The 20,575-nt window shown below is 48.1% G+C and overlaps 1 pseudogene; it reads right to left on the bottom strand.

Annotated features, from left to right (window-relative positions):
* Positions 1-9,053: 9,053 nt before the first annotated feature.
* LOC143948574 (5S ribosomal RNA) lies at positions 9,054-9,172 on the bottom strand (annotated as a pseudogene).
* Positions 9,173-20,575: the final 11,403 nt, after the last annotated feature.

Below are 20,575 nucleotides of genomic sequence, written 5' to 3'. Positions count from 1 at the left end.
ACGAACGGGCGCACGGCCACTCGCGGGGGCACGCTGACTCGTCATGCGACCGTTTTGGCGCCCTAAAGGCTTCTTAAGGTCCTTGCTCCATTCCCTTCTTGCTGTCCAGTCTACAGCGTGTTCGGAGATCCTGCTATTCAGTTCCTGTACCTGTTACCTTGGTTCCTGTTACCCGGCTAGTTCTTGACCTTGATCCGTTGCTGCCTGCCTACGACTTCTTGCTTGTCTGACCACGTCTCTGCCTCATCCTCTTGTACCGCGTTGACCGTTTCCTGCTGACCCGGCCTGCACCCGACTCCGCTGTTCCTGCCTACCCGTTTGGATTTCCTGTGACTGCTGTCTTCGCTGACGACCGTCTGCCTGCCAGTCTACCCACTTGTGCCTGCCTCACCAGCCGATTACCATCAGCCCTACCTACTCGCTGTCGGTGTTCTGCTGCTCATCCGGACCTGCCTCTATCTGCCAGGCACTTGTGCCCTCTGAACTTTTGAATTCCTGTTACCACCTCCAGGGGTTCATTAGCCAGGGGATACGAGGGGCCGCTCCCTGCATTCCGGGCTCGTCTACTAGGTACGTTACAGGCTTCTGGTAAGCCTGGGGGAGAGGGCAGTGTCCTCAGAGTGTGAGAGCAGGCTGTGGGGACGCACCTGAGATTGCAGGGCTGATTCAGAGCGCGCCGGAGATGGAGGGGCCGGTGTCCCTTTGGATGCTGGTCGGTGCTGTGAGGACAACCGTCCATGGCCGAAATAATCATCTAGATCCCCTCCCGGGTGACGGCCATTGCCGCTCTTGTGTGCTTTGGGCTTGTCTTTCCCCATTGAGCTGTGTTTGGTCCGGTTTACTGTCCGAAATGAGGGCCGTGGGGTCGGGGGAGCCAGGAGCTGAGTGTAGGCCCGACCTACCTCTCCATATGTGGGGGTAGACCCTTATAGGTGAAAGTCTAGATCATTTAGGAGGGGCTTGCATACGTCAAGACGTGGCCCTATAGTTACAGTCATGAGATAGTTCAAGGTGACCTCCGCCGTAGTAATTTTGTGAGGTATGCTGGCTTATTATCTGAGAGGATTGTAAGATCGTCCAGGTAGAAGGAATGTAAAGTTGTCAGTCCCCTGCTGCAGTAGGGTAAATGAGTACACAAAGATAGCCAGAGAAGAGTCTGTATGCAGAGGGAGTATGAGGCTGCAGGGGATGCTTGGAGCAAGGATGCCTGGAATAGTGGGCCAGGAGAGCAGACTGGGGTCACAATCAAATGTGGATGGAGAACCACAAGTAGATAAATAATTCAAATAAAGCAATCCTCCGTGAGGGGGGGGGGGGGTGGTCGATCAGGCCAGAGTAAGTAGGCAAACCGCGGCAGCAGTTGTAGGCCGGAACGGCCGTGGAGCACTTTCCGGGCAGCAGCTGTAGGAAACCCTGGGGATCCTTAGGCCTCAGTAGGCCGCACTAGGCCAGAGCCGGCCGCGGGCTCCCCGAGGGCCGCGGAAGCCCGAAACCGCCCAAAATGAGACTCGGGCGAGGGGGGAGATGACGGGAGGGGACCGATGACAGCCCCTTACCTCACCCGCCGGCGTGGCTCCGGTGGCTTCAGGCGATCCCGGAGGCCCAAGATACATCGCAGCGGATTTAGCGCAATTGTACCCACTTAATTTTGTCCCTCTCCTGAATAGACTGAAATCTGATTTGGGAAACTGCCATGCTTTAACACTGACCTGGTTCGGGCGCTGTAATGCATTCAAAATGATGGCCCTCCCGCGGATCTTATACTTGTTCCAGACATTACCGATCCGGTTACCCCCAATTTTTTTCATTTCAGACAACTGCAGGTGCTGCTCCGGGACTTTGTTTGGGTGCGCAAACCGCCCAGAGCCCGTTTGCAATTGCTTGCCAGACCAAAGGACAAGGGGGGTCTGGGTCTCCCAGATCTGAGACAATACTACAGAGCGACTCTGCTAGCGAGAGTCGTTGATTGGCATTGTAATGGCCCACACAAGCAGTGGGTGGAGATGGAGATTGAGGATGGATCAATTCCCCTATTGACCTCCCCGTGGCTCCTGTCCTCCCTACCAAAAGACCTCAGAGATCACCCCGTAGTGGGAGCTACGTTGGCTGTTGTGTGGAGGTTGTTCCGCTGCACACACATTGCTCCCCTGCCGTCACCAATGACTCCGGTTATAGGTAATCCAGGCTTCCCACCGGGATTTACCAACAAGACACTGCGACAGTTGACAGTGGTGGGGAAACAGCGTCTGGGAGAGGTGTGGCCCTCGGGAGGGCTCCCGACCACGCAATCTGTCGCCGAGCTTTCTGACCCTCCACTTGACTTGTTTAGTGCTTATCAACTTCGTCACTTTCTTCTGGCCATACAAAGGGCCCCCTACACTCCTAGAGACCTGACGCCCTATGAATCCATCTGTCACAAAAGGGAACCTGTGCGACACACCCTCTCCCTCCTGTACAACCTATTGAGTAGTCAGGAGGAGGAGTCGACCCCACCATTTATCCACAAATGGGAGAGGGACTTAGGCATCACATTTACCCCACAACAGATAGGGAAGATCCTGACCTGAGTACATAAAGCTTCCATCGCAAACCAATATCAAGAATCAGGATACAAGATAGTCTCACGCTGGTATAGAGTCCCATACCTTCTGAATAAAATGAATAGATCGATCCCGGATGTTTGTTGGAGGTGCAATTCAGATACAGGGACCATGGGACACATTTTCTGGGCATGCCCGGCCTTGAGGAACTTTTGGGTGGAGGTGACCGGGACGATAAAAACTCTCACAAATGTAGATATCGCAGACAACCCAGCAGCTTGCCTTCTACACTTGTCCGAACAGCCTATTCGAAAATACACAAAAAAACCTCACGATGCAACTCCTGAACACCGCCTGGGCCTGCATTCCCACACTGTGGAGGCAGCCTCAGTTCCCATCCAAGGTGCTGTGGTATTCCAAAGTCAATCATATTCTCCGGATGGAAGAATTGACTGCCACCCTTCACAACACTGAAGAGGCATTTAGTGTTACATGGAGGCCCTGGAGGTATTTTACTGGTACTCGAGACTACATTCGGGAGGTGAGCAGCGCCCCTGTCCCAGAAAACGACTGAACATCTAACGTTTACCTACGTAGGCCATGTCTGCCCTGGGTGGCATTCCCCCCCCCTCCCTTTTTGTCTTTATTTTTCTTTTTTTTCCCCGCCGCCATCCCCCCCTCCTCTCTCTCCGTCTTTGCACTCTCTTCTCCCCCCGTTCTCCCTTTTGACTATGCCTTGTCTCCTTACTAGCCTTCGGGACCCAGAAGAACCCCAGGGTTCTGGACATGACCGGCTCATATTTTACTCTGGTTCACATAGGTCATGATAAGCTGGCTCGCTGTGGTCCCAGTTGTTCTCCATGATTACATTTGTACTCAGAGTCACTCTGTGGATGGTGAGGAAAGGAACAAAGAGCAACAAGGAAACAAAGACCTGAAGTGTGCCAAAGGTCACGTGGTCAGTATGCCTAAAAGGGGGCATACCCAAGTATGAAATATAAAGAATGAAATTAAAAGAAAAAGGGAATGGGTGGGTGGGACACGCGACCGACGTCCAACGAGGAGGAGGCAGAGGAGGGCAGGCTTTTTGCAGCCTGACTCCTCCTACAAATACAGGCTTACCCTGCGGTCAGCCTTTACACTTGTACTCAGAGTCACTCTGTGGATGGTGAGGAAAGGAACAAAGAGCAACAAGGAAACAAAGACCTGAAGTGTGCCAAAGGTCACGTGGTCAGTATGCCTAAAAGGGGGCAAAAAATAAAACAGTAGGAAGAAAGCTCAACAAACCAGATGACCCAGTGAATAACGTCTAACCTGGAGTGGCGGCAAATGAGTTATGCCTTTGCCGCAGAGAAGGAAACGCTCAGGCCGCGTACACACGGGCGGACTGTTCGCCCAACCTTGTCCGCTGAACAGTGTTCGGGCGGACAGTCCGCTCGTGTGTGGGCTTTCAGCGGACAGTTTCAGCGGACAGTTGGACGGACAAAGTCTTTCGGAAATTCCGAAAAACTGTCCGCTGAAACTGTGTTTGAGCGAACAGTCCGCCCGTGTGTGGGCCTGTCCGCTGTACTTTCGAAATGAGCGGACTGTTCCCGCTCGGAAAGTCCGCCCATTTCGAGCGCGTGTACAGGTAGGCGGGGCCCGCGAAGGAGACGTCGCGGGCTCCGCCGCCTGGAATGGGCTTAAAGGGGAACCCCAACGCCGAAAAAAATCGGCGTGGGGGTTCCCCCAAAGTCCACACCAGACCCTTGTCCGAGCACGCTACCCGGCCGGCCAGGAAAGGGGGGCGAGCGAGCGCGCCCCCCCTCCTGAGCCGTACCAGGCCGCGTGCCCTCAACATGGGGGGGTGCCTTGGGGAAGGGGGGGCCGCGCGGCCCCCCCACCCCAAAGCACCTTGTCCCCATGTTGATGAGGACAAGGGCCTCTTCCCGACAACCCTGGCCGTTGGTTGTCGGGGTCTGCGGGCGGGGGGCTTATCGGAATCCGGGAGCCCCCTTTAAGAAGGGGGCCCCCGGATACCGGCCCCCCACCCTATGTGAATGAGTATGGGGTACAATGTACCCCTACCCATTCACCTGTGAAATAAAGTACAAAAAAAAACACAACACAGGGAAAAAATATTTTATTGCACAGCTCCGGGGGTCTTCCGTCTTCGGGGGTCTTCTCGCCGGACTCCTCCGCTATCTGTGTGTAGCTCTTTTACTAGCGGAGGAGTCCGGCTTTCTTCCTCCCCGCCGCCGGCCTCTTCTCCCGACTTCGGGGGTCTTGTCCCCCTCTTCGGTTCTTCTGCCGGGCCACCGCGCCTTCTTGTAGCTCTTTTGCAGGCGGTGGCCCGGTCTTCTGTCGCCGCTGTCGTCGCCGCCGCCGCCGCCGCCGCCTTCCGTTCTTGTTCTTCTTCTTGTTCTTCTTCTTCTTCCCCAGGAGATGTTGACTCGACGAGCTCTCCGGCCGGAATGCCAGAGCCGCGCTGTGCGGTCACTTATATAGTGACAATGGGGCGGTGTCACATGGTATATGTCACATGGGTTGGTCACATGGTGACCCCGCCCCCTTACGATGTCATAGTCCCCATGTGACATCAACCCATGTGACCAACCCATGTGACATATACCATGTGACACCGCCCCATTGTCACTATATAAGTGACCGCACAGCGCGGCTCTGGCATTCCGGCCGGAGAGCTCGTCGAGTCAACATCTCCTGGGGAAGAAGAAGAAGAACAAGAAGAAGAACAAGAACGGAAGGCGGCGGCGGCGGCGACGACAGCGGCGACAGAAGACCGGGCCACCGCCTGTAAAAGAGCTACAAGAAGGCGCGGTGGCCCGGCAGAAGAACCGAAGGCGGCGACAGAAGAACGGAAGGCAGCGGCGACAGAAGACCGGGCCACCGCCTGCAAAAGAGCTACAAGAAGGCGCGGTGGCCCGGCAGAAGAACCGAAGAGGGGGACAAGACCCCCGAAGTCGGGAGAAGAGGCCGGCGGCGGGGAGGAAGAAAGCCGGACTCCTCCGCTAGTAAAAGAGCTACACACAGATAGCGGAGGAGTCCGGCGAGAAGACCCCCGAAGACGGAAGACCCCCGGAGCTGTGCAATAAAATATTTTTTCCCTGTGTTGTGTTTTTTTTTGTACTTTATTTCACAGGTGAATGGGTAGGGGTACATTGTACCCCATACTCATTCACATAGGGTGGGGGGCCGGTATCCGGGGGCCCCCTTCTTAAAGGGGGCTCCCGGATTCCGATAAGCCCCCCGCCCGCAGACCCCGACAACCAACGGCCAGGGTTGTCGGGAAGAGGCCCTTGTCCTCATCAACATGGGGACAAGGTGCTTTGGGGTGGGGGGGCCGCGCGGCCCCCCCTTCCCCAAGGCACCCCCCCATGTTGAGGGCACGCGGCCTGGTACGGCTCAGGAGGGGGGGCGCGCTCGCTCGCCCCCCTTTCCTGGCCGGCCGGGTAGCGTGCTCGGACAAGGGTCTGGTGTGGACTTTGGGGGAACCCCCACGCCGATTTTTTTTCGGCGTTGGGGTTCCCCTTTAAGCCCATTCCAGGCGGCGGAGCCCGCGACGTCTCCTTCGCGGGCCCCGCCTACCTGTACACGCGCTCGAAATGGGCGGATTTGCCTCCGCCTTACGTGGGCGAGTCCGTTCATTTCAAAAGTTGAGCGGACTGTTTGGCAAACAGTTCGTTGAAACAGTCCGCTCGTGTGTGGGCAAGTCCGCTCATGCAAATTTTGAGCGGACTGTTTGCCGAAACTGTTTGACGAACAAGGTTGGGCAAACAGTCCGCGCGTGTGTACGCGGCCTAAGAAAGGCAGTAGCCCCTCCCCTGGCTTCAGGAACCACAAAGCCAGCTATAGCACCCCCTTGAGCCCCAACCCAGCGACCCACGCAAGATAAAACCTAAGAGTACGTGAACGTCATAAAATGAACCCACAATGGAAAGTCAGCTAAGCACAGCAGGGAGTCCCCACCGCTAGAGACCTGGATGGCTTCAAACGGAAAAGCAGAAAATAAAACAACCTGACAGATCATTCAGCATGAAATGCTGAGACTTAACTGGATACGCCCAGAAAGTGCTGAAGGCTGATACAAGCTGGAGGAGGCAAAAAAGGAAACTAAAACAAAACAGAAAAGCAAAAAGGAACTAGATGTTTCACCAACAGGACTGGAAACCTAACCTGGAAACAATGCAAGCAGTGTCATGGGCCTTCCTGGAATTTAAAACAAACCCAATGATCAAGGCTGCAGTGCCAACCAAATGGAAAACCAAACTACCACAACTGGAACTGAAAAGAAAGTGCGTTACTGGAACCTGCTTCTGAGACCCGAGCCTACAGATACTGGCCCGGGCCCCGTGATCTACGAAAGTCCCTGAGCCAGTAGAAACTGTGGTTCAATGAAAAACTGACTAACCAAACTTTCCATATCCCAGGGCAACTCCTGGCCGGACGCAGCTAGGAAATTAAAATAAATAGTGAGGAATGGCACCCAACTGATCAGGAACACAACTAGCGAGAGAATCGTGATCGGACAAAAAATACCTGCGACAAGAACGAAACCTGCGATAAGGAAACGTGACTGAACGAAAACATGAGTAGCGTGAACTGATCACCGTGAGCGGCATAAGAACTGCGGCTGCTTATAAAACACGACCTGCCTAGGAAATACAGGTTGCATGAGAGACGCAAATCAATAAAAACACAAGAGAAAACCCTGGGGGGTACACAAGAGAAAACCCTGGGGGGTACACAAGAGAAAACCCTGGGGGGTACACAAGAGAAAAGAAAAGCATAAGACACGAAACGTGCGGCAAATAGGAATATGTAAGAAACACGAGAAAAGGCAAGAAAACACGAGAAAAAACAAAAGAAACATGGGAAACGCAAGAAAATGCATGAGACATGCAAATAGCATCAGACACGTACAATACATCCGACACTAACAAGCATGAGGAACGTAAAATGCCTGAGAATCATGAAATTACACAAGGGTAAAGACATGAAAGGCATAAGACATGAAACGTGCGGCACATGGGAAATACGGAAGGAAACACAGGACAACGCGTAAGAAAACACGTGAATACGTCAAAACCATGGAAATACGTCGGAAAATGCTAGAAAAACATGGGAACACCGGGAGGAGCGGGCAGTCCCCTCATGGCACCGGATCAGCCCGAGGAGAGAAACAGACGGGCGGCCGAACACCCCCCCTCCCCCCGGCATGAACACTGGGAGGAGCGGACGGGCAGCACCCTCTGGAGCCGGAAACATCCCGAGGAGAGGAGCGGACGGCAGCCAAACACCCCCCCTCCCCCCGGCATGAACACCAGGAGGAGGGGCGGGCAGCACCCTCTGGAGCCGGAAACAGCCCGAGGAGAGGAGCGGACGGCGGCCAAACACCCCCCTCCCCCCGGCGTGAACAACGGGAGGAGGGGCGGGCGGGTGCACTGCATATGTGAGGGGGGGAGGGGGAGCCGGCGCGGCCGAAAACCTCCCCCTCCCCCTGCCAGGAGAATCGGCGCTGTAGTAGCAAACGCACCACCGCAGCGTCGTTCGCATAGTTGTAGGCAGGAGGAAGGCTCCCCCCGTGCAGACAGCAGCTGCCGGCGGGAGAACTCCCCCCACCCACAGATGCCCATAACGGAGCCAGCGGGGGCCACAAGCACCCCCGTCCATGTGCGAGCAACAGAATGACATCCTCCTCCGACCCGCCGGAAGTGACGCCAGCCACATGCGACCGACGTCCAACGAGGAGGAGGCAGAGGAGGGCAGGCTTTATGCAGCCTGACTCCTCCTACAAATACAGGCTTACCCTGCGGTCAGCCTTTACACTTGTCTGAACGGAGCTGCACTAGTTATACTGTACTACATGTCGGAGGTGGGATTTCTCTCTTTTCTGCATGAAACTGTAGGACTTCCCTCTGAGAACCCAAAGTTATTTGGCTGCCTATTTTTTGTTACCATGTAATTGTGACCCTGGGTCATGCTGTATGGTTGACTGTCATATTTATGTTGTTCTACTTATACTTAATAAAAGAATAAAAAAAAAAAAATAATAAGTCAATGCCAACAACTTAAAAAAAAGCCTATGGCATCGAGAAATCCCAGGCAGTCTCCCATCCAGGTACTAACCAGGTCCCAACCCTGCTTAGCCTCTGAGATCAAATGAGATTTGGCCCTTTCATGGTGATGCAGCCATAGTAGATTTTTTCAGGCACGCTAAACCCTCTTGACAAACTCCAAGATGGTCACCTTGGGAAACAAACAAAAAAAACAAGTCAATGCCAACAACATAAAAAGAAGCCTACAGCACCTAGTATTCCCAGGCGGTCTCCCATCCAGGTATTAACAAGGCGTGACCCTTTCTAGCCTCTGAGATCAGCGGAGATTGGGCGCTTTCAGGGTGATGTGCCCATAGGCAATCTCTTTGGGCACTCTCATCCCTCTTGACACATGCCAAGATGGTCACCTTGGGAAACAAGGGAAAAAAAACAGGTCAACACTGACAACATAATGAGAAGCCTACGGCACCTGGTATTGCCAGGCTGTCTCCCATCCAGGTACTAACCAGGCCCATCGCTGCTTAGCCTCCGAGATCAGATGAGATTGGGCTCTTTCAGGGTGATTTGGCCGTAGGCACTCTCTTTGGGCACGCTGAAGCCTCTTGACAAAGGCCAAGATGGTCACCTTGGGAAACAAGCTAAAAAAAACAGGTCAAAGCCAACAACATAAAAAGAAGCCTACGGCATAAGGTATTCCCAGGCGATCTCCCAATCAAGACACTAACCAGGCCAGATCCTTCTATGGCACCTGGACTTCCCAGGCAGTCTCCCATCCAGGTACTAACCAGGCCTGACACTGCTTAGCCTCTGAAATCAGACAAGATCGGGTGCTTTCAGGGTGATGTGGCCGTAAGCGTTCTCTTCAAGACACGCCCAACCCTCTTGACAAAGCCAAGATGGTCGCCTTGAGAAACAAGCGAAAAAAACAGGTCAAAGTCAACAACATAAAAAGAAGCCTATGGCACTTGGTATTCCCAGGCCCGACACTGTTTAGCCTCTGAGATCAGATGAGATTGGGCGCTTTCAGGGTGATGGGGCCTTAGGTGATCTTTTTGGGCACTCTCAACCCTCTTGTTAAACGCCAAGATGGCCACCTTGGGAAACAAGCGAAAATAAACAGGTCAATGCCAACAACATAAAAAGAAGCCTACGGCACCTGGTATTCACAGATCGTCTCCCTTACAGGTATTAACCAGGCCGTACACTGCTAGGCCTCCGGGATCAGATGAGATTGTGCGCTTTCAGGGTGATGTGGCCATAGGTGTTCTATTTAGACACTCTCAACCCTCTTGACAAATGCCAAGATGGTCATCTTGGGAAACAAGTGAAAAAAAACAGGTCAACGCCAACAACATAGACCCTGGCGGTCTCCCATCTGACCCAGACCCTGCTTACCCTCTGAGATCGGGCGCTTTCAGGGTGATGTGACCTTAGGCGAACGCTTCGGGACATACTCAAAACTCTTGACTGATGCTAAAATGGTCACCTTGGGAAACAAGCGAAAGAGAAACAGGTCAAAGCCAACAATATAAAAAGATTCCTACGGCACCTGTAATTAGGTACTATCCCGGCCGGACCCTGCTTAGCCTCTGAGATCAGATGAGATCGGGCGCTTTCAGGGTGATGTGGCCGTAGATTTCTTTGGGCTCTCTCAGCCCTCTTGACAAATGCCAAGATGATCACCTTGGGAAACAAGCGGAAAAAAAAAACATGTCAACGCCAACAACATAAAAAGAAGCCTATGGCACCTGGTATGCCCAGTTGGTCTCCCATCCAGTTACTAATCAGGCCCGACAATGCTTAGCCTCTGAGACACTTTCAAGGTGATAGGGCCATAGGCGATCTCTTCGGGCACTCTCAACCATCTTGACAAACGCCAACATGGTCATCTTAGGAAACAAGCGAAAAAAAACAAGTCATTGCCAACATTGGAGGCTAAGCAGGGTTGGGCAATCAGTTTCCTTGCCTGAAATAGGCATCTCAGAACTGCCATCTGGCTGCTTCCCGGGTTTCCAACTCCTTCAACTAATCCCAGGAGACAATACTTTGCCTCCATCCTGATGGAGGTTCCAAACACCCGATCAATGGTTCCTGTCACCTCTGTCCAGTAGCGGGTCAACTTCGGGCACCTCCAAAACATGTGCATCATGTCTCCCCCCATGTTCCCACACCGGGGGCAACTTGCGTCCGGCCTTTCGGCCAAATTGAAAACGTTTACGAGGAGCATAATAGGTTCTATATAATAAGTACAGATGTGACATCCTCTGTGAGGAGAGCCACAATTCACAACAGGCAGGATTCCTGTGGCCAATTATAGCTCAGGGGGGTTTGTATAGTGTGTTGCGGTGGTCAGGGAAAGAGGACGATAGTCAGGGACAGTGTCTTTACTGCTTGGGAACCTAGCACTGTTAGAGTGGGTGTTAAGTGCCTCCTGCACAGTACACACCTGAAGCTACCCTTTATCACTGGTGTTCAATTTCTGCAATACATGCATCTGCAGTGCAGAAGTTAGAGTGGGTGTTGTGTGCCTCCTGCACAGTATACACCTTATTGCTGGTGTTCTGTTTCTGTAATACAGGAAGACACTTTCAAGGTGATAGGGCCATAGGCGATCTCTTCGGGCACTCTCAACCATCTTGACAAACGCCAACATGGTCATCTTAGGAAACAAGCGAAAAAAAACAAGTCATTGCCAACATTGGAGGCTAAGCAGGGTTGGGCAATCAGTTTCCTTGCCTGAAATAGGCATCTCAGAACTGCCATCTGGCTGCTTCCCGGGTTTCCAACTCCTTCAACTAATCCCAGGAGACAATACTTTGCCTCCATCCTGGTGGAGGTTCCAAACACCCGATCAATGGTTCCTGTCACCTCTGTCCAGTAGCGGATCAACTTCGGGCACCTCCAAAACATGTGCATCATGTCTCCCCCCATGTTCCCGCACCGGGGGCAACTTGCGTCCGGCCTTTCGGCCAAATTGAAAACGTTTACGAGGAGCATAATAGGTTCTATATAATAAGAACAGATGTGACATCCTCTGTGAGGAGAGCCACAATTCACAACAGGCAGGATTCCTGTGGCCAATTATAGCTCAGGGGGGTTTGTATAGTGTGTTGCGGTGGTCAGGGACAGTGTCTTTACTGCTTGGGAACCTAGCACTGTTACAGTGGGTGTTATGTGCCTCCTGCACAGTACACACCTGAAGCTACCCTTTATCACCGGTGTTCAATTTCTGCAATACATGCATCTGCATTGCAGAAGTTAGAGTGGGTGTTGTGTGCCTCCTGCACAATATACACCTTATTGCTGGGGTTCTGTTTCTGTAATACAGGAACCTAGCACTGTTACAGTGCTAGGGTGTACAGAGAAGCTGGTATATATAGAAGACTACAGCATACAGAAGAAAGGCTAGTGAATACAGAATACAGACTCGTGTATGTAGATAGGCTTGAGTATATAGAGATGCTAGAGTAAACAGTGAGGCTGGGGTACACAGAGAGGCTAGTTTAAAGAGAGGCTAGTATATACAAAGATGTTAGTGTATATAGAGAGGTTAGTGTATAGAGAAAGACGCGTGTATACAGATAGGACAGTGCATATAGAGAGACTAGTGTATACAGAAGACAGGCTTGGGTAAACATCCAAGCTGAAAGTGTATACAGAAGACTGGGTAGTGTATACAGAGAGTCTACTGGGTACAGAAGACAGGTTGGTGTATTCTAGCTAGTTTTTACAGTCTAGTGTATACAGATGACAGGCTGTGGTATACAGAGGGTTTAGTGTATTCAGAGAGTCTAGTGTATACAGTCGGGGAGTGTATAAATAAGACTGGCTAGTTTACACAGTGTTTACAGAGATGCAAGGGTGTACAGAGAAGCTAGTATATATAGAAGACTACAGCATACAGAAGAAAGGCTAGTGAATACAGAATAAAGGCTGGCTTCTACGGAGAGGCTAGTGTATGCAGAACACTATCTAGGGTATACAGAGAGGCTAGATTATACAGAGAGGCTAGTGCATAGAGTGAAGCTATTGTATATGGAAGGCTGGCTAGTGTGTACAGAAGAAAGTCTAGACAGGCTATAAAGAGAGACAAGTGTTTACAGAAGACAGTTTGGGGTATACAGAGATGCTAGTTTATACAGAGAGACTAATGTATAAAGAAGACAGGCTAGGGCATACAGAAGACAGAAGACGGGCTAGTGTATTCAGAACATAGGCTAGTGTATATTGAAGACAGGCTATTGTATGCAGAAGACCGGCTAGTGTAAACATGCTGGTGTATATAGAGAGGCTAGTGAATTTAGAGGGTATGCTAAGTGATAACAGAAGACAATCTTGGCTATACAGAGACATTTCATCATTTCATCTAGCTCACATCTCTAATGGAGTTTGTCTCATTGCCATGTTATGCCTTTTAATTCTTATGCTAAATATAGATTATACTCACTACACGATTTTAATCATCCACATAAGCATGCAATAAAACTATCATTCATCAAAATAAACCATGTACTCTTTTGCTCTATTTTGCATATTTGTAATTCTCCACATCAACTGTCACATTATGTGACAGTCCTGACACACCATCCTGACTTATTTTGCTTTATTTCTTATTAGAAATATAGAGTACGATCTCCAAATCCGGTTAAATCTATTCACTTCGATGAGTTCTACCGCTAATTGTACGATCTATGCAAAATGTTCACAAAACCATCCATTTGCTACCAGACATGCTGCACATACTAAGAGTAATGTAATTATCGCTCGCTAACGATGTAAACAGTTTTATTGCTTTTCTGACATTAACCGAGTATCTCTGACATTAACTGAGTATCTCTCTGCACTATGATCTTAATAATAATAATAATAATAGGATTGTGTAATGCAAAGATCAACTAGTCTAATATAAGCTTTCTCAATGGTACCGGCATATCCTTTAAATTTAGACTAACGCAACTATTTCTCGGCCATTTTCAAGCTAAGCTTTCAATCTCTTACCGTTGAACAGCGTTACTTCTTCATTTAAATGTCCTATTGGTCGCCTATATTATATTACTCTCTGAAAAGCACTAGTCTTACATCTTAAAAAACAGTTTTATTGCTCAACCAGTATCAGCTGTCATGACATAAGCAAATAAACGTTTCCACTGTTTGACTCAATTTTCTGTATTACTTCTTTTTCTCCACCTTAACTGTCACAGTTAAAACACAGTGACAAAACATTTATTTTTACCGCAGCAAAATGTAAGAAAAGCAGTGTAAGCCGTCTTTCTGCCATATGCTTCATTAAAATTAATGTACCGCTTTTAAATCCATATCAATTCCACATAACCGTGAACCGTCTTAAAATTGTAACATTTACTGATAGCAATTACTGATATTACATTATGACTATACCAGTGGAAAATGGAACTGTGAAATTAATCCTAATCTCAGAGTTAATTTAGCTGATAAATTTACGATTTACTCAACGATTTAAACTTAGATTTTTTCAAGCTAAGTCTATTTAATCTTAAGTCATTTATACTATATTCTACTGTACTCTTAAATTATGTACTGTTGTTCTGTATTTTAGCCATGCTCATATTTAATTTTATGTTGCAACCATCGAATCTCATTGCTATCCCGACATTCTGCCTTAATGAGGATATTACTTTGCAACTATCCCTTGATCCCTTTTGTGTATTCACTTTATCTCGACCTATATATACTGCCTCAATATTTTCCTAAATTGTTTTGCTATAGTTATTATTATTATATTATAGAGATAACTATCTCTAAATCATTGTAAACCTGACCATAGTTATAATGGCTACAGCTTATTTTACGTTAAAGCAAAATTCACACAAAACCATTTTTTTTAAAAACCTTTACACATTAAGAGTAATGCAACCATCTCTCGCTACCTCTTTGCAATAGGATTCTCTTTCCAGTGGAAACGGAAAATAGTCATTGTAAGCCGTCTTCCTGCGTAACAAAATTAATGGAACGATTTGCACGTTGGAATTCTGCTTAGCTCACACTTTGCTGCATGTAGCCGCGTTAATTGTATTAATGGTTACATGTAAATACCCAATGGGGATTGACATTTCATGTCTATCTCACATCTCTAATGCAATTTGTCTCTTTGCCATATCATACTTTGCCAGTTACTATACTTTCTCATCCTTAAAGACACGTAAGGATCCTGAAAAACGATAAAAAAACCTAGTCACTTCGTTGCTGATATTTCATGATTACAGTCAGACAATCATCTCATCTAATTGCTATTCCAACATTCTGCCTTGGTATTACTTTGCAACGCTCTATTGAACAATATTTTGTGTATTTCCACTTAAACTCGTCTCAATATTATCCGTTCTAATTTTGCTAAATTTGATTGTAGAGTTTGCTATGTCTAAATCCATATACTCACCTTTATTACGTATACTGCTAATTTTAGGATAATACAAAACCATCGTATTGCTTCTTTACACGCTGCACATATTAAGAGTAATGCAATGCTACCGTGAACAGTTTAATTGCTCTTCTCACATTTAGCTGGTATCTCTCTCCAATAGGAAACTGAATTTTTACAACAACGATCACTCATCTAATATCAGTCAACTCAGTGCTACCAGGATAACTTTTACATTTAGAGTAATGAAATGATTTCTCTGTCATTTTGAAGCTACTGCAACTAACGCTTCCGATCTCTTTTCAACTGTAAAACTTAATCTCTGCTATTGCAGAATATTTAGCTGCTTAGCTCACACTTTGCTGTACGTAGCCGTGTTAACAGTATTAATAACTGTAAGTAACCAAAGGGGATTGACATTTAATCTCTAATTCAGATTCACATTTCTAATGCAGTTTGTCTTTTTGCCATGTCATACTCTGCCAGTTATTATCCTTTCTCATCCTTATGCTATATTTGGGGTATATTCACTACATGATTGAAGACACGTAATGAACCTGATTGATAAAAACCTACACACGTAGTTGCTGTTATTTCGTGTATTTCCACTTAAACCCGACCTGTGTATACTGTCTCAATATTAATCTGAGTTATTTTGCTATATTTATTATTAGAATAAACAGATTACTATCTCTAAATCCTGGTAAACCAACTCACACCCAACCATCTTATTTCTTCCTTACACGCAGCACATATTAAGATATTAACATTTAGCCGGTATCTCTCTGCAATAGTAAACGGAATGTGTAGATCACTCATCTAATATCGTCTTCTCAGTGCTTCCAAATTTAGAGTAATGCAACGATTTCTCAGTTTTATGAAACTACTGCAACTAACGCATTGGATCTCTTTCCTGTTAAATTACGCTCTGCAATATTAAGCCATGTAAATTGTCCTATTGGTCTGCTAACAATGCTATGTATAATTATACAAATCTTTCAAAAGCAATATCGTCTCACTGCAATACTTACACTCTGCATAATACATATAATAATGCGAATAGTGCTAATAATAAAGTCGTCTAAAACTCGGCTATAAGTAGAGAATAAAACTATCTTACATCAAAATAAACCATTACTGCCAAACCAATAACGGCCAATTACTTAACGTCTATCAGTCAATGACTTAACAAAATAAACTTAGCACTCTGTTGCTCTATTTTGTATATTTGTATAAAATAAAGTCCTGTCTTCTTTACACGCTAGCCTTTCTGTATACATTAATCTCTCTGTGTACACCAGCCACTCTATATAGACTAGCCTCTCTGTCTTCTGTATACACGTGCCCGTAATCTATATACACCAGCCTGCCTTCTTTTTACAATAGTCTCGGTGTCCCAGCCTCTCTGCATACACTAGCCTCACTGAATGCCCCAGACTGTCTTCTTTATACACAAGCCTATCTGTAAAAAATAGCCTGCCTTTTGCACTCATTAGCCTCTCTGTAAAACACAGTCTCTCTCTGGATCCCCTAGCCTCCATCTCTGCATACCCAGGACCTTCCTCTGTATAATCTAGCCTATCTGTATACACTAGCCTGTCTTTTGTACAAATTAGCCTCTCTGTAGCCGGTCTTCTGTCTACTCTTGGTTGTCTTTTGTTATACACTAGCATCTCTTTATAAATGATCTCTCTGTATACCCAAGCCTCTCTGTATACACTAGTCCGCCTGTATACACTAGCAAGTCTGCATACACTAGCCTCTCTTTGTAACCCAATCTCTCTCTCTGTATACCATAGCCTCCATCTCTGCATACCCAGGACGTTCTTCTCTATAATCTAGCCTATCTGTATACACTAGCCGGTCTTCTGTAGACATTAGCCCCCCTGTATAAACTAGCTGGTCTACTGTATACACTAGTCCGTCTGCATACACTAGCAAGTATGCGTACTCTAGCCTCTCTCTCTGTATACCTTAGCCTCCATCTCTGCATACCCAGGACGTTCTTCTGTATAATCTAGCCTATCTGTATACACTAGCCTATCTGTATACACTAGCCTGTCTTTTGTACACATTAGCCTCTCTATTTAAACTAACCAGTCTTCTGCATACACTAGTCCGCCTGTATACACTAGCAAGTATGCATACTCTAGCCTCTCTCTCTGTATACCCTAGCCTCCATCTCTGCATACCCAGGAGTAGTGATGGCCGAACGGTTCGCCCGGCGGTCGTTTCGCGGCGAATTTCCGACTTTCGCCGTCCGCGGGTTCGAACGCCTTTTTCCGTCGTTCGCCCCGGCGGACTTACGTGTTTAATGTATACAAGAACTTTAACCTTTCGTGACACGTTTATCATGTGTTACAGGACAACCAATTGAGACATGACAGCTCATGGACACTTGGACATTCCCCCTAACCTATAAATACACCCGATCCGGTGGCCATTTTACATTCTTTCTTCTGTCACTGTAGGGAAAGGATCCTGTGTGGAGTAGGGACAGAGAAAACGCTAGCTATTTGGTACACAAAAGTTCTTTTCAGGACTGGTATAGGTGTTAGGTCAGCAGCCTGAGTTTCTTTTGTCAGTTTAGATAAAGGGACAGAGCGCTGTATGCTGCTATTTTAGGGACAGCTCAGCCAGATTAGTCTTTCTTCATCATCATCATCATCATCATCATTAGCTGTTACTATCAGGTCCACAAAAGAGCTGTTCCAGCTAATCGTTCCAGCCTACTCTTTTTTGCCAATTTGTATAGGGACAGGCAGGAAGCAGTGTGTCAGGCAGTGAGGATAATTTTAAAGACTTGCTGTTACTATTAGTTCCACAAAGGTTCTTTTCAGGACTGGTATCAGTGGTACGGTAATAGGCTTGTACACGTATAATATTCTTTCTTCCAAATATAGAAAGAATATTATACTTGACTGCTGCCCTTCTGCTGCAGTCTGCTAATCATTCACAACTCACTTGTTCCACAAAGCTCTTTATCAGGACTGGTAACTTGGTCTGTCTAGGGTGCTACGGTACATAGGCTTGGGTGCGGTACAGTCTGCTGTTCTGTAAGGACCGCTATCGGTCCACAATACATAGGGTTGCCGTGCACTACTGCTGACCGCTGCCCTATACTGCAGCAGTCCTTCATTGGTATAGGGACTGACGTACAGTCTGCTAATCACTAACACACAACCTGCTTGGTCCACAAAAGTTCTTATAAGGACTGGTAACTTGGTATAGGGTGCTACGGTACATAGGCCTGAGTGCGTTACAGTCTGCTGTTCTGTAAGGACCGCTATCGGTCCACAATACATAGGGTTGCCGTGCACTACTGCTGACCGCTGCCCTATACTGCAGCAGTCCTTCAGCGGTATAGGGACTGACGCACAGTCTGCTAAACACTAACACACAACCTGCTTGGTCCACAAAAGTTTTTATAAGGACTGGTAACTTGGTATAGGGTGCTACGGTACATAGGCCTGAGTGCAGTACAGTCTGCTGTTCTGTAAGGACCGCTATCGGTCCACAATACATAGGGTTGCCGTGCACTACTGCTGACCGCTGCCCTATACTGCAGCAGTCCTTCATTGGTATAGGGACTGACGTACAGTCTGCTAATCACTAACACACAACCTGCTTGGTCCACAAAAGTTCTTATAAGGACTGGTAACTTGGTATAGGGTGCTACGGTACATAGGCCTGAGTGCGTTACAGTCTGCTGTTCTGTAAGGACCGCTATCGGTCCACAATACATAGGGTTGCCGTGCACTACTGCTGACCGCTGCCCTATACTGCAGCAGTCCTTCATTGGTATAGGGACTGACGTACAGTCTGCTAATCACTAACACACAACCTGCTTGTTCCACAAAAGTTCTTATAAGGACTGGTAACTTGGTATAGGGTGCTACGGTACATAGGCCTGAGTGCGTTACAGTCTGCTGTTCTGTAAGGACCGCTATCGGTCCACAATACATAGGGTTGCCGTGCACTACTGCTGACCGCTGCCCTATACTGCAGCAGTCCTTCATTGGTATAGGGACTGACGTACAGTCTGCTAATCACTAACACACAACCTGCTTGGTCCACAAAAGTTCTTATAAGGACTGGTAACTTGGTATAGGGTGCTACGGTACATAGGCCTGAGTGCGTTACAGTCTGCTGTTCTGTAAGGACCGCTATCGGTCCACAATACATAGGGTTGCCGTGCACTACTGCTGACCGCTGCCCTATACTGCAGCAGTCCTTCAGCGGTATAGGGACTGACGCACAGTCTGCTAAACACTAACACACAACCTGCTTGGTCCACAAAAGTTTTTATAAGGACTGGTAACTTGGTATAGGGTGCTACGGTACATAGGCCTGAGTGCGTTACAGTCTGCTGTTCTGTAAGGACCGCTATCGGTCCACAATACATAGGGTTGCCGTGCACTACTGCTGACCGCTGCCCTATACTGCAGCAGTCCTTCATTGGTATAGGGACTGACGTACAGTCTGCTAATCACTAACACACAACCTGCTTGGTCCACAAAAGTTCTTATAAGGACTGGTAACTTGGTATAGGGTGCTACGGTACATAGGCCTGAGTGCGTTACAGTCTGCTGTTCTGTAAGGACCGCTATCGGTCCACAATACATAGGGTTGCCGTGCACTACTGCTGACCGCTGCCCTATACTGCAGCAGTCCTTCAGCGGTATAGGGACTGACGCACAGTCTGCTAAACACTAACACACAACCTGCTTGGTCCACAAAAGTTCTTATAAGGACTGGTAACTTGGTATAGGGTGCTACGGTACATAGGCCTGAGTGCAGTACAGTCTGCTGTTCTGTAAGGACCGCTATCGGTCCACAATACATAGGGTTGCCGTGCACTACTGCTGACCGCTGCCCTATACTGCAGCAGTCCTTCATTGGTATAGGGACTGACGTACAGTCTGCTAATCACTAACACACAACCTGCTTGGTCCACAAAAGTTCTTATAAGGACTGGTAACTTGGTATAGGGTGCTACGGTACATAGGCCTGAGTGCGTTACAGTCTGCTGTTCTGTAAGGACCGCTATCGGTCCACAATACATAGGGTTGCCGTGCACTACTGCTGACCGCTGCCCTATACTGCAGCAGTCCTTCATTGGTATAGGGACTGACGTACAGTCTGCTAATCACTAACACACAACCTGCTTGTTCCACAAAAGTTCTTATAAGGACTGGTAACTTGGTATAGGGTGCTACGGTACATAGGCCTGAGTGCGTTACAGTCTGCTGTTCTGTAAGGACCGCTATCGGTCCACAATACATAGGGTTGCCGTGCACTACTGCTGACCGCTGCCCTATACTGCAGCAGTCCTTCATTGGTATAGGGACTGACGTACAGTCTGCTAATCACTAACACACAACCTGCTTGTTCCACAAAAGTTCTTATAAGGACTGGTAACTTGGTATAGGGTGCTACGGTACATAGGCTTGAGTGCGGTACAGTCTGCTGTTCTGTAAGGACCGCTATCGGTCCACAATAGATAGGGTTGACGTGCACCACTGCTGACCGCTGCCCTATACTGCAGCAGTCCTTCAGCGGTATAGGGACTGACGTACAGT

The sequence above is a fragment of the Lithobates pipiens genome, unplaced genomic scaffold (assembly GCF_037356315.1).
Source record: "Lithobates pipiens isolate NorthernLeopardFrog02 unplaced genomic scaffold, aLitPip1_a1.2 Scaffold_30, whole genome shotgun sequence".
Lineage (NCBI taxonomy): Eukaryota > Metazoa > Chordata > Amphibia > Anura > Ranidae > Lithobates > Lithobates pipiens.
The sequence above is the reverse complement of the archived record's forward strand: the minus strand, read 5'-3'. Positions and strand labels throughout refer to the sequence as shown.